The sequence below is a fragment of the Leopardus geoffroyi genome, chromosome D4, assembly GCF_018350155.1.
Source record: "Leopardus geoffroyi isolate Oge1 chromosome D4, O.geoffroyi_Oge1_pat1.0, whole genome shotgun sequence".
In the NCBI taxonomy this organism is placed as follows: Eukaryota; Metazoa; Chordata; class Mammalia; order Carnivora; family Felidae; genus Leopardus; species Leopardus geoffroyi.
The window spans coordinates 15,796,012-15,811,888 of NC_059342.1; positions in this window are offsets into that span (position 1 = coordinate 15,796,012).

The following is a 15,877-nucleotide window of genomic DNA, read 5'->3' on the forward strand; positions in this document are numbered from 1 at the left end:
AAACCAGCAACAAAATGAAAACAACCTACATAATGGGAGAAAATATTTGTAGATTGTATATCTGATAAGAGGTATATACCCAAAACATATAAAGAAGTCCTATAACTCAACAGGAAAACAACAATGCCATTTGATTAAAAAATGGGCAGAAAACTGAATGGACATTCTTTTTTCTAAAGAAGACATCCATATGAACGCTAAAAAAAAAAAAAAGGTGCCTTGGTGGCTCAGTCAGTTAAGCATCTGACTTCGGCTCAGGTCATGACCTCATGGCTTGTGAGTTCGAGCCCAGCATCAAGCTCTGTGCTGACAGCTTGGAGCTTGAAGCCTGCTTCGGATTCTGTGTCTCCCTCTCTCTCTCTGACCCTCCCCTGATCACACTCCGTCTCTCTCTCAAAAGTAAATAAACATAAAAAAAAAAAAAAAGACATCCATATGGCCAACAGGCACATGAAATGATGCTCAATATCACTAACCATCAGAGAAGTGCAAATCACAACCATAAGGAGATACCTCACACCTGTCAGAAGGATTATCGTCAACAAAGGAAGAGAAAACAAGTATCGATGAAAATGTGGAGAAAAAGGAATGCTTGTGCAGTCCTGGTGGTACTGTAAGTTGTTATATTCGTTGCGAAAACTAGTAGGGAGTTTCCTCAAAAAAATTAAAAGTAGAATTACCATATGATCCAGCAATCCCACTTCTTAGTATATATTCAAATAAAGCAAAAACAAGATACGGAACAGATTTATTCCTACTCATATTCTTTGAAGCATAATTCACAATAGCCAAGACATGACACATGGAAGGTATGGAAACAACCTAAATGCCGATCAACAGATGAATGAATAAAGAAGCAGCAGTATAAATTCAATGGAATACTATTCAGCCTTAAAAAAATAATGCAATCTTGCTCTTTGTGACAACATGGATGAAACTAAGGGTATTATGCTAAGTGAAATAAGTTCAGACCATCAAATACTGTATGATTTCACTTATACTGTATACAGTGGAATCTAAAAACAAATAAATAAACAAAACAAAACTGATCCTACAGATACAGAAAATAGAATGGTAGTTGCCATAAGGGATGGGAATTGAGAGTAGGCAAATGGGTAAAGGAGGTCAAGAAGTACAGAGCTCCGGTAATAAAATAAGTAAGTCATGCGGATGTAATGCACAACTATGGGGACCATAGTCAATAATACTGCAGTGCACATTTGAAAGCTACTAAGAAAGTAAATCTTAAAAGTTATCACCCCAAGAAAAAAAATGTAAATTTTTATGGTGATGGATGGTAATTAGACTTATTGTGGTAATTATTTTACAGTGTATGCAAATATTGAATCAATATCTTGCATACTTAAAACTAATGTTATATGTCAATGATACTTCAATTTAAATTTTTTTTTTAACGTTTATTTATTTTTGGGACAGAGAGAGACAGAGCATGAATGGGGGAGGGGCAGAGAGAGAGGAAGACACAGAATCGGAAGCAGGCTCCAGGCTCTGAGCCATCAGCCCAGAGCCTGACGCGGGGCTCGAACTCACGGACCACGAGATCGTGACCTGAGCTGAAGTCGGACGCTTAACCGACTGAGCCACCCAGGCGCCCCAATGATACTTCAATTTAAAAGAAAATAAGATAAAATGAGATAAATAAAATAAAATAAATAAAATGAATAAAGCTAGAGCTATGCCAGTGTAGAATTAATTATAAATCTTTTTTTTTCAGATGACTTATTTTGAAAGATCAGCAGACTACAGCCAGCCATCAAATCTATACTACTGCTTTTTCTTCTTCACCCTTCTGTTTGTTTGTTTGTTTTTGAATTTTATGGGCCTTCTAATACTACAACCATCTCTATCTTTTTTTTTCTTCCATCTATTTTGGGGAAAGTTTCTTTGGTATACAGCCATACTTATTTGTGTCATGTCTCTGGCTTCAGAGTGGTGTAACTGCAATAGAGACTGGCCTTTGAAGTCTAGAAGAGTGACACACTTGTCTTTTACAGGAAAAGTTTGCTGATATCTGATATATACAATAAAGTTCAACCCAGTGTAATAAGTTTAATATATGTAGATTTTATTTCAATTTATTCTGTTTTATGTCACGTGTGTTCTTAAGGTGATTTAAGTTTGGAGTATTGTTTATTGAACCTTTCCTCCCATTTTTATTTTCCTCTCTTACTTCATTTGCACCCCCTTTCTTTTCATCCTCCATTTTTCTTTGATTCTCTCTACACTTGACTTATGTATATAACTCTGTTTTAGGAGTACAACGTGAAATGAGATTTTTTGGCAAAGGAAGATTTTAATCATTTGGCAAAGCCATGTTATCAGTATATGGTTCTGGTAACTTCAAAGAGGCCATGGGCTAACATGAGTGGTTATGAACAGGATGGAGCCAGAAAAAGCTACTTTTAAGTTTCCTTAACTCTTCCTTCTCTTCATGTTATGTGGTACACTGTTAAGAAGCTGGGTAATAATTATGACTATAGAAATTCAATAGAAAGTGTGTTTATTTTGTTTATCTACAGGTTTTATTTCTATGTCCTCTTCCACATTTGAAGAATACTGGGATAAAAGACAGTTTTCATCTTCATTTGCTCAGGTCTTGGAACAGGTACATTTTTATATTATACAACGATGACCAATGTGTAGGCTTCTATTTTCTATGTCTGAATGCCATACTCCCACATGTTAATGTGTTGTATATTGAACAAATTATATAGCTTCCTAGGCCTTAGTTTTCTCACATGCAAAAAAGGTTTTCTGTGAGAAGTAAAAGATAAAATATATAAACTAAACATACGGCACCATAAAAATGCTTAGAACAGAGCTGGCACATATAAAACACTTAGCGCTTCTCCACTATTTTTAACTAAGCAAACAAAGCCACTACCTTTACTGAATCTTTCTTATGTAGAATGATCTCAAGACTTGTTAGGGATCTACCCAGCAATAAACCTCCCATCCTTTTAGACAATAATAAAGTATTATACCCTACATTTACAAATTTGATGATGTAATTCAGAACCCATTTCAAATTTTCAGATATTCCTAGTGTTCTAAAGTTGAGAAATGTCTCAGACTCAGATCCATCATTGTTCCTGTCTCAGACAATAGAACCATTCTCAATGTAGATCTAACTGCTGATTGCATATCTTCTATTAAAAAAATCTTTGTAGAGACAGCATTTCACAGAGAAGCTTGAAAATTGCTTGAACTGGTAGAAATTTCAGAAGAAATAAGTGATTCAAAGGAATGTAATGCTGAGTGTGTCCTGTGGTCAGGTAACGGAGATAAAAGGATTTCCTTTGACCCTATGACAATGGTTATTGATTATCTTGTGATGAAAATGAACAACTGTAATTCCTAGATGCTTTAAATACATGCTTTCATGTCTCTTTGGCTTTTACAGGTGTGTATGTGTGTGTGTGTGTGCACGTGTGCCAATTTTAAAAATCCAATAAAACCAGAGAAATTAGTATCCTCTGATTTTTTCATGTTTTATTATGAATGGATCATGAATAATCTTATAAACTTATTCAACAGTTACTCTCTCTATGCTGCTTCATGCCTGTGGGATTACGTGACAATGTCCAATTGTTCTGAAAATAGACTGAATATTCTTCAATGTGTACAACTCATCCTCAAATCCTCTAGTTTAAAAAACCCCCTATCTTGGCTTAATAGGAGGATCCTGATGCTGGAACAGAGTGAATGTACATCTGAGAGGAATCCTTGTTTTGAAGTCAGGGTTTCCAACCAGATGATATGGCAGATGATACTTCAGGTGCTTTGATGAAATGTTTCTGGAAATCGATAAACCTTGAGTTTCTCATCCTTACTTTTTTCCTATGGACAAAATGATATCTATAATTAGCAAGAAAAAAAAGTGGTAGCATTTCCTATACCTCAAAAATAAGAGATCTCAGACACATAACCCTGCAGTTTCCAAACAGTCTTTCAATTTACGTGGCTGATGATGAGGTACATAGCTGTAAGTTAAGGAATGAGGGAATTAGGTGTGTATGTTATCATTCATCAGTAAACGGGCACATTACTGTTCACTCAAGCTCTCATTCAATATAAATGCATTAAAAATCCTTTATGTATATACATAGGTATTAACGTAAGTATATACATATATGGTTGTGCACACACACACACAAACATACGCATACATACACACAAAGACCCTCAGTGCTGAAGTTGTCCTACAGGACCATCAATTACATTGTATTTGATAGAGCTTTGTAAAATTGCAGCCCTGGGCCAGAAGCTTTACACACATTGCTAAATCCAACCGATATGGTATCAACCCTCAGTAATGCATGTTATCGAAGGTTAGGAAACAACAAATAAGGAGATAAACATAAAACTGCTATGTATGATATACTTTGAAGATGATAATACGAGAAGTAGTGGTCAACGGAAGCAAATTATAGAATTAGTAAGCTTTATTAAGGCAGTGAGGCCTGAAATTTCAGACGGAGCCAATCAAATGAAGAGCCTAGAGACCGAGCATTAAAGGCAGAAGGAAAAACATGTTTTCAGAAAACACTGGAGCAGGAAAGAATTTAAAAACATTGAAATTATCAAAGGCCAGCACAGCTAGAGAAGAAAATCAGGCCTCCCCCAAACGCCTCAAACTGGGATTGGTAATGTGCTACTTGCTGGATCATACAGGTCTTTGGGAGGTATATTTAAGAGTTTGGATTTTATTCTTTTTTTTTTTTTTTTTTTTTTTTTTATTTTTTTTTAAATTTTTTTTTAACTTTTTTTATTTATTTTTGAGACAGAGAGAGACAGAGCATGAACGGGGGAGGGTCAGAGAGAGAGAGACACAGAATTGGAAGCAGGCTCCAGGCTCTGGGCCATCAGCCCAGAGCCGACGCGGGGCTCGAACTCACGGACCGCGAGATCGTGACCTGGCTGAAGTCGGACGCTTAACCGACTGCGCCACCCAGGCGCCCCTGGATTTTATTCTTAATGCAATGTGGAACCACTGCCAGCTCTTAAGTACAAGAGTGGTAGCTTAAATAATTGACTCTGGATATTATGTAATGAAAGCCTGAATCAGGGTGAGCACAGAGTAAAAGTGGGAATAACAGGTGAGAAACTATGGGATCAATCCAGGTGAGGGATGACAGTGGTTTTACTGTGATAATGGCAATGGAAATAAAAATGAGCATATTCAGTGGCATTTGAGAACCGAAAACATATCAGGAATTTGGAATGAATTAGGCTGTGATAAATAATTGTTTGACATAATAAAGAACAGCTATGTCTCCACAAAAATATATTGCATAAAAATAAATGAATTATGAGTCAGATGAAAAATGAATTTTGTTAAGAGCTAAAGAAACCACATTTTATTCAAGGGTCTAAAACAGAGTTGTCTAGCCTGGGATCATAATGGGGATAAGAGTAGTAATATCATTATATTTAATATTTCAGAAGTATTTCAGAACTCACGTAATTTCTTTGAGGAGGCAATTTCAAATATCTGTTTATGAGTGGATGCTTAGAGCTTGAAATGGAGAGACTTGTTTAGCTTTTGATAATGGAATTTATTTATTGTGTATATGTGATTTATTATAAAAAGAAAAATGAATTGACTTTTAAGATAATATTATAATATTTAGTGTGTGTGTGTGCATGTGTAGGCATATAAATGGATTAGTAAAGTAATGAATCCTTAGTGCTAAAAAGAATATATATATTATATATATGTAATATATATATAAAAGAATGAAGAATAAAATTAAAATATTTTGTTTGTCAACTGACTAGCTATATATCCCTGAGAATTTTTTTTTTTAATTTTTAAAAAATGTTTTATTTATTTTTGAGACAGAGAGACAGAATGTGAGCAGGGTAGGGGCAGAGAGAGAGGGAGACACAGAATCCAAAGCAGGCTCCAGGCTCTGAGCTGAGCCCGATGTGGGGCTCAAACTCACAATCTGTGAGGTCATGACCTGAGCCGAAGTCGGATGCTCAACCGACGGAGCCAATCAGGTGCCCCTCCCTAAGAATGTTAAACATTTGGCCTGCCATTCTTTCTCCTCTAAAAGGAGTGAAATAATATTCAGAGCAATAATGTGGAAAAAAGTACAGTACCGATAAACGCAGCAAATGAATTTAAGTGAAGTAACTCAGGCCTGAAAACTCCATCGTATAATTCCGTTTACATGACATTTTACAAATCAAAACTATAGGTCTAGAAAACAGATGAGTGGTCGCCAGGGCCTCCAGTTGGGGAATGATTGATTACAAAGGAGTATGAGGATATGGGGTAATTGTAGGGCATATGCAGAGGTGGTTGTGGTAGAACAGTGTTATATTTCCATGGTGGCAACTAAACAGCTCTCTGTATTTGTCAATACTCATGGAATTGTACATAAAATGGGTACTTGACCGCATATGGTTTATACCTCAAAAAACAAAGTGGACACTAATATTACACTGTACGTTAACTAACTGAATTTAAAATAAAAAACCTTCTGAGCAAACTAGGAAAGAAGGGAACATCCATATCACAATAACAGAGAGCTAAGAAAATATTATAGCTACCCTCCTTCTCAACATGACAAACTTAATACTTTCTACCTAAAGTTTAGGAAAATCGTAAAGACGTCTGCTCTCACTACTTCTATTAAACATTGTTCTGTAGATCCTGTTAAGTACTATAAGTCAAGGAAGAAAAATGTTTTACAGATTGGAAAGGAACGTGTAAACTGTATTATCTGCAGACAGCATGATTGTATAGAAAACCCAAAAGACTGTACCAAAGACCTATTAGAACTAATCACTGAATTTAACAATCTTCCAGAATACAAAGTCTTTATACAAAATCAAATGCATTTCATACAAGCAATAAACACTTCCCAAAGACATTCAAAAAAACTACAGTATTTATAATAGAATAAAATAAAATACTGAGGAATAAATGTGACAAAAGTTTTCCAAGATCTATATGCTTAAAAAAAAAACAAACTGTTACACAGGGAAACTAAAGAAGACCTAAGTAAATAAATTTGGAATCTGACCAAGGTCACAGTTTTGAAGACTTGATATTTTTAAGATGACAATCCTACACAAATTGATTTATATATTCAGTGCACTCTCAAGCAAAATCTTTTATTTTTTTAATTATTTTATTTATTTATTTATTTATTTATTTATTTATTTATTTATTGAGAGAACTCCAGGGAAGGGTAGAGGGAGAGGAAGAGAGAATCTTAAGCAGCCAAACGTGGGGCTCAATCTCACGACCATGAGATCATGACCTGAACTGGAATTAAAAGTCAGTTGCTCAACCAACTGAGCCACTAAGGTGCCCCAACAATCAAAATCTTAACAGATATTTTTGACAAAACTTACAAGTCAATCTTAAAATTTACATGGAAAGGCAAGGGATATAGGAGAGCAGAACCAAGTTTGCAGAAAAAACAAGGCTTGAGGATTTAAAATATCTGATCTCAAGACTTAGTACAAAGATAAAGGTTATTACCATGAGTATTGGTGTGAGGAAGGGCATATTAATCAATGTAACAGAACAGACAGTCCGGGTAGACAGACATTACATGGCCAATTTCTTTTTCAGCACAGTTGCTACGGTAATTCAATAAAGAATAGTTAGGGCTTTCCTCAAATGGTGCTAGAACAACTGATAATAGGTGTGGGGGAAAAAATGAATCTTGACCTTTATCTCACAGATACAGAAATTAAGTCAAAATGGATCGAAGACCTGAATGTTAGAGCTAAAATTATTAAACTTACAGAAGAGACCCAGAAGAAATCTTTCTGATACTGAATTAAGTAAAATATTTTATGTAAACACGATGCAGTAAAGGAAACTAAAAAAGAAAAAGCTGGATAAATTAAAAAAAAAAATATAAACATGCTTTGCAAAAGATGTAGTTAATTAATAAAAGGGAAGTCGTAAGGATGAAGATTTTTGTAAACATGTCTAACAGGATTTGTTTTCAGAATACACAAAGAACGCTTGCAACTCAATAACAAGAAAAAAAATAGTCAAATTATTTGAACAGATACTTCAAAACTCAGATATAAGAACATCCAACAAGCACATGGAAAGATCCTTGACATCATAATCATCAGAGAAACACAAATTAAAATTGCAGAGTTACCACTATATACCCAATGGAAGAGCTAAGCTTAAAAGACTAACAATACTAAGTATGGATGAGGAGGTGGGGAGATTAGAACTCTCACACATTGCTGATAAAAATGCAATATAGTAGAGCCATTTTGGAAGAGTATGTATGACACTAGCCTGTAAACTTAAACATACATTGGGGTGCTTTTGTGGCTCAGTTGGTTAAGTGTTGTACTCTTGGTTTTGGCTCAGGTTGTAATCTCACAGTTTGTGAGTTCAAGTTCCACATCAGGCTCTGCAGTGATAGCACGGAGCCCACCAGGGATTCTCTCCCTCTCCCTATCTCTCCTCCCCTCCCCTGCTCATGCTCTCTCTTTCTCTCTTTCACCTCTCTCTCTCTCTCAAAACGAATACAAAAGCTCTTTAAAAAATTAAACATACATTTACTTTATTACCCAGCAATTCCACTTTTAGGTATTGATCCAAGAAAAATGAAAAAAAAAATAAGTTCATAAAAAGATGTGCTGTGTAGGTGAATGTCCATAGCAAAAAAAAATTATTTATTTTTTAATGTTTTATTTATTTTTGAGAGCAAGAGAGACAGAGCACGAGCAGGGAAGGGGCAGAGACAGACAGAGACCCAGAATCCGAAACAAGATCCAGGCTCTGAGTGCAGAGCCCGATATGGGGCTCAAACTCACAGACTGAGAGATCATGACTTGAGCTGAAGTTGGACGCTTAACCGACTGAGCCACCCAGGTGCCCCAACAAAATTTATGATAATAATAATAATAAAGAATAACAACAACAACACTTAAAAAAAACTGTAAGTCACCCACATGTCCAACTTAAAAAAAAATCTCTAATGTAGCAAAGAAATAAATTGACAAGGAACTTCAAGATATTTTTTGAGAAAATTATATGGATAGTGGCATATAAAGACCTAAGTATTTTGTGAAAAGAATACTTTACTTCATATAAAGATAGATTAACAATCATATTTTTTAAAGTATCACTGGTACAAGTTCAGAGCAAAATATTAGTCAAGTACAATAGGGAGTGTCCTGAGAGATTTTATCTCTCTAATGCAGGATGTAAGACCAGGAGCTCTTGAAGGTCACGGTTGTATGAAAGAATAATAAGCAGATCTATCCCAGCTATTCCAGTCCACTTGTTTCTGACTTCAAAAAATCTTCTAATGATCTCGAGTTAGTTGTGTGATGTAATGAAAATAAATTTGAGTAAGGTATTAACTCATTAAACATATGTAAGATAAGAAGCCAAACATGAAAAACAAAAAAATGTAGACTCAGTGCCAAGGTATGCATGATGTGTTGTAATTTAATTTTATTCAAGTATGTGTTTGGAGATGACTAATGGTCAAGGCATAGTTTTAGTTCAATATATTTGGGGAAAGGAAACATCCACACATACTTTATTTGTTATCATATACGTGTGATATATGTTTAAAAGCTTAAGCTTTGTAAAATACAGATTATTATTATTATTATTATTATATATTTTTTAAACTTTTTAAAGTTTATTTACATTTGAGAGAGAGAGAAAGTGTGTGTGAGTGGTGGAGTGGCAGACAGACAGGGAGACACAGAATCCAAAGCCGGTTCCGGTCTCTGAGCTGCCAGCACAGAACCCGATGTGGGGCTCGAACCCACAAACTGTGAGATCATGACCTGAGCTGAAGTCTGATGCTTAACCGACTGAGCCACCCAGGCACCCCTATTTTTATTATTTTTTAATGTTCATTTATTTTTGAGAAAGAGAGCACAAGTGGGGAAGGAGAAGAGAGAGAGGGAGACACAGAATCTGAAGCAACTCCTGGCCCTCAGTTGTCAGCACAGAGCCCAAGGCGGGGCTCAAACCCACAAACCACGAGATCATGACCTGGGCCTAAGTAGGACGCTTAACCGACTGAGCCACCCAGGCACCCATAAAATACAGATTTTTAAAGGGAAAAACCCCTCATATTCCACAGTAATTTCTAATAATTAGATTGTTTGAGCCCTGAGATAAATAAGTAAGTAAATCTTAGTGATACATAATTATCCTGAACAGTATGGAATTTCTTAGGTGCTATAATTAATGTACCATAGTAGAAAACAATTTTGAGTTGTGTTTATTTATTTGAAAGTCTCAACCATGCATTCCTTGGGAAAGCACTACAAGATTCGATGGGTAAACTAGGAGAATTTCTAAAAGAACCTGAAGATCTGTTCTGCCTTTGCCACACAATCGTCTCTAAGTACCCCTGTAAAGGAAGATCCACTTGAGTGGCAGAAAGGTGAATTCTCTGCCAAATAAACGAGTCATTCGTAATGTTTTTGAGGAATAACAACAGCCACTTCTTGGCAAAGAGACACTTTAGAATGAAAGGGAGATGGAAAACACTCCTAATGCTACTGATGGAAGCAGAAGATTACTAACCCTGATGAGAAGCTAACTGAATTTTCATTGTCTTATGGGACAATATTCCTCTTGCAGATCATGTTTTAGAGGCAGAAGGGTAAATTCATACCTGGGATATCACACATTAAAGGAATAATTTAATGTGACCTGAATCTTTGGGTTTTTTGCTATAAATAGAACTCCATTACAGAACATTTTTTTTTCAAGTGTCTCCTATTTATTCTTACATAATTATCACTGACTCCCATCACTGAGTATTTCATGGGGCTTAAATAAAAACTGCTCATTAATGTGGCATGCCTTTTAAAGAAATAAAAAAATATTATTGATAAATAATCTCTCAAGGTTGTCTCAGATGCTAATAATTATATATTGATTTTTAAAATATTTATTCATTTACAGAATAATTTTTGTGCTATTTTTCCTTTAAGTGAATACAGATGAGTTTATCAAAATTAAGAAGTCAGTAGGGTCCTTGGCCTGTGGAGAAAGGAATAATACTAAGAAAGGTATGAGGATAAAAGTCATTTAAGGAAAAAAAAAACAAACAACTTTAAAATGTCAATTGTGCTAGGGCGCCTGGGTGGCGCAGTCGGTTAAGCGTCCGACTTCAGCCAGGTCACGATCTCGCGATCCGTGAGTTCGAGCCCCGCGTCAGGCTCTGGGCTGATGGCTCAGAGCCTGGAGCCTGTTTCCGATTCTGTGTCTCCCTCTCTCTCTGCCCCTCCCCCGTTCATGCTCTGTCTCTCTCTGTCCCAAAAATAAATAAACGTTGAAAAAAAAATTAAAAAAAATAATATATATATATATATATATATATATATATATATATATATCTTAGTTTCCAGAGAAATGGAGCCCATAGAAGATATATACATATAATAAAGATACATATGTGTGTGTATATATATATATATATGTATGTATTACATATTATCTACATCTAAATCTAATTATCTATCTAAAGAGTGGGAAGAGAGAAAGAGGGAGAGAGATGGAGAGGGAGATAGAGGTAGAAATAAGGGAAAGATGGAGGGAAGGAAGGAGGGAGAGAGGGGGAAGGAGAAGGACAGAGGTTGATTGATTTACTAAAAGGCATCAGCTCACACAATTATTGATGCTAAAATGTCCAAAGATCTACAGCTCCCAAGCTGGAGACACAGAGGAGGTGCTGTGGTACAGGTTTAGTGCTAGTCTAGAGGCTGAGAGCCAGGAGAGCTGATAGTGAGACTTTAATTATTAGTAAATCTGATGACAGAAGACCAATATTCAAGCTCAAAGACAGTCATGCAGACAGAAGTAACTCTTTTTTAATGAGATTCTTACTCCATTCAGGCTTTCAGTTGATTGGGTGAGGCCCACTCACACTGGGGAAGACAGTCTGTTTGACTCAGTCCACAAATTAAAAGGTTAATCTCATCCACACAGAATAACGTTTAACCAACCACTCTGGTTTGGCACTGGGCACTCTGTGGCCCAGTCAAGTTGAGACATAAAATTAACCATCACGTGTTTCAGAGCGGAACTGTAAGTGTTCTGAGTCAAGTGACAAGGGTCCTTCTATCAGAAATACAGAAGAAATCTTATAAACATAGTTTAATATTCTCATTTTACCAATTAACAAGCTGAGAGTATGACTGACTTTCCTAAAATGACAAAAGACTAGCGAAAGGCCAAAATACAGAATTTCTTAAACTAAGTCTGTAAACTAAGTTAATTTATGAACACTAACATCTTCTAGAATTCACACTAAATACAACCGTGATAAAATTTCTAGCCTTTTAAATTCAGTTTATTTCACATAATCTTTTGAGATTAATGCATGTTGTAAGCTGTGCCAATAGTCCATTCCTTTTACAGAGTAGTATTCCTTTTTATAGATATACCACAATGTGTTTACCCACTTGACAGGTGATGAGCATTTGGGTAGCCAGGTACATGTTTTTATATGAATAGATATTCTCATTCCTTCTGGGTAAATATCTCCAAGTTGGTTTGTTGGGATATTTCTCTTGATGGTAATACATGAATACCTCATAATTTATTAGAAACACATGAACATTTTCCTGGTTATCTGGGAAATGGAAGCTAATAAAGGCACAATAGTATGGATGAAATTGGCCAGATGCAGACTTAACCAACTGAAAGTTATCTGATAAAGAAAGAGCAGAGGACATTGGAAAAGTCAATCTAAGATAATACTCTTATTTAATTCTGAGAGAATTTTACCTTTTTTTGAGGGGGGGGGAGGGAGAAAAAAGAAAGAGAAAGAGAGAGAGAAAGAGTGAGAGAGAGAGAGAGAGAGAGAGAGAGAGAGAGAGAGAGAGAGAGAGAATCTTAAGCAGGCTCCAAGCTTAGCACGGAGCCCAACACAGGGCTTGATCCCATGACCCTGGGATCATGACCTGAGTCGAAATCAAGAGTCAGATGCTGAACTGACTGAGCCACCCAGGCATCACAAATTTTACACTTTTTGAAACTCGACTTCCTAAACAATAATGTGAATAAAAAGATAATACCCACTTTGTATGTCTATTCTGAAGATCAATGAATTTAATGTAAGAAAGAATTTTTTAAAAATGTAAATATAAATACAGTTTATAAATATGATGCTAATAAGATCATATTGTTTCCTTCATCTCTATCAAGATATACAGGTCAATTTAGTCTTGAAGAATTGCAATTTAATGTAATTACTCATATAAAAATTCTATCCTAGTGTGTTATTTAATTCATTCAAGAAATATTTACTTAGTACATCTTGTGTGTCAAGAATTGGAGACACAGCATTAAATAAAACAGATTAAAACCCCTTGGTCCATCAGAGGTTTCAGCAATTTAATGCACAAGCTAAAAAAGCAAATTACTATGCTGGAATATAATAAACACTATTGAGAAGAGATAAGCAGAGAGTGATAATTTGGAAAGTCAGGTAGGGGTAATGAATTAGGACTTTTTCCATGATAGATTATGGCCCACTCAGGTCAGAAAATGCCTTTATGAATGTGATAACGACTGGAAATTATTGAGGATATGAATTATATGAGCAGCTGGAGCCAGATCTGTTTAGATAGAGGGATAGACACGACTAGAATGTGTCTGGCAAGGAAAAGTAAGAGAGCAGGAGAGAAAGCAAGAGAGAGAATAGTTATAAATGAGGTGAGAGATATAAAGGAGATATAAAGGAAAGAGATATAAAGGAGAGAGTCATGACCTCATAGGTCTTTTAAGCCACTATAATGGGGGTTTTCACGTTTACCTTGAATTATACAGAAAGCCATGGAGTGTTTTGAGCAGAGGACTGACTTATTTTTTCCTGTGTATTATTTTCCTACTGCCCCAAACTTAGTAACTTAAAAATAACACAAATTGATTTTCTTATAGTTCTGGAGGTCAGAATCTGCAATGATCCTGCTGGTTAAAATCAAGGTGATGGAGGGGCTGCATTCGTTCCTTCTGGAGGCAAAAGGGAGAATCTATGAACCTGCCTTCTCAAGCTTCTACAGGCTGCCTGCATTCCTATGCTCATGGTCCCTTCCTTCATTTTCAAAGCCAGCATGGTAGCATCTTCAAATCTTTCAGATGTTATTGCTTCCTTCTTATAAGGACCTTTTTGATTACTACACTCAGCCCAACCAGATACTCAAGGAAAATCTCCCCATTTCAAGGTCCTTAATTTAATCACATCTACAAAGTCCCTTCAGTTGTATAGGTTAATACACTTATAGATCCTGGAAAATAGGATGTGGACATATTCTGGAGACAATTATTCTGCCCACTATATTCTGTCAAGATGTAATGGTGCTTTTGATGCTACTGAAGAGCAGTAGGGGAATTGAACATAGAATAGAAAAAAAGTGGCAATATTTATCCAACATTTTAAAAATTTATTTATTGTTTAATTTACACCAAAGTTAGTTAGCATATAGTGCAACAATGATTTAGGTATAGATTCCTTAATGCTTCATACCCATTTAGACCACCCCCCCACAACCCCTCCAGCAACCCTCTGTTTGTTCTCTATATTTAAGAGTCTTTTATGTTTGTCCCCCTCCCTGTTTTTATATTATTTTTGCTTCTCTTCCCTTATGTTTATCTGTTTTGTATCTTAAATTCCTCATATGAGTGAGGTCATATGATTTTTGTGTGACTAATTGTGCTTAGCATAATACCCTCTAGTTCCATCCATGTAGTTGCAAATGTCAAGATTTCATTCTTTTTGATTGCCAAGTAATACTCCATTGTATATGTATACCACATCTTCTTTATCCATTCATCCACTGATGGGCATTTGGGCTCTTTCCATACATTGGCTGTGGTTGATAGTGCTGCTATAAACATGGGGGTGCATGTGCCCTTTTAAAACAGCATCCCTGTATCCCTTGCATAAATACCTAGCAGTGCAATTGCTGGGTCATAGGGTAGTTCTATTTTTACTTTTTTGAGGAACCTCCATACTGTTTTCCAGAGTGGCTGCACCAGTTTGCATTTCCACCAGCAGTGCAAAAGAGATCCTCTTTCTCTGCATCCTTGTCAACATCCGTTGTTGCCTAAGATGTTAATGTTAGCCATTCTGACAGGTGTGAGGTGGTATCTCATTGTGGTTTTGATTTGTATTTTCCTGGTGATGAGTGATGTTGAGCATTTTTTCATGTGTCAGTTGGCTATCTGGATGTCTACTTTGGAGAAGTGTCTATTCATGTCTTTTGCCCATTTCTTCACCGGATTGTTTTCTGGGTGTTGAGTTTGATAAGTTCTTTATAGATTTTGGATACTAACATCTGACATGTCATTTGCAAATATCTTCTCCCATTCCATTGGTTGCCTTTTAGTTTTGCTGATTGTTTCCTTCGCTGTACAGAAGCTTTTTATTTTGATAGGGTCCCAATAGTTCATTTTGCTTTTGTTTCTCTTACAAAACAAAATACATCTGGAGACGTGTTAAGTAAGAAGTTGCTGCAGCCAAGGTCAGAGAGGTGTTTGCCTGCTTTCTCCTCTAGGATTTAGATGTCTTCCTGTCTTAAATTTAGTTCTTTCATCCATTTTGAATTTACTTTTGTGTATGGTGTAACAAAGTGGTACAGTTTCATTTTTCTGCGTGTTGCTATTCAGTTTTCAGCACCATTTGCTGAAGAGACTGTCTTTATTCCATTGAATATTCTTTCCTGCTGCATCAAAGATTAGTTGGCCATACGTTTGTGGGTTCTCTATTCTGTTCCATTGATATGAGTGTCTGTTTTTGTGCCAGTATCATAGTGTCTTGATGATTACAGCATTGTAATACAGCTTGAAGTCTGGGATTGTGATGCCTCCTGCTTTGGT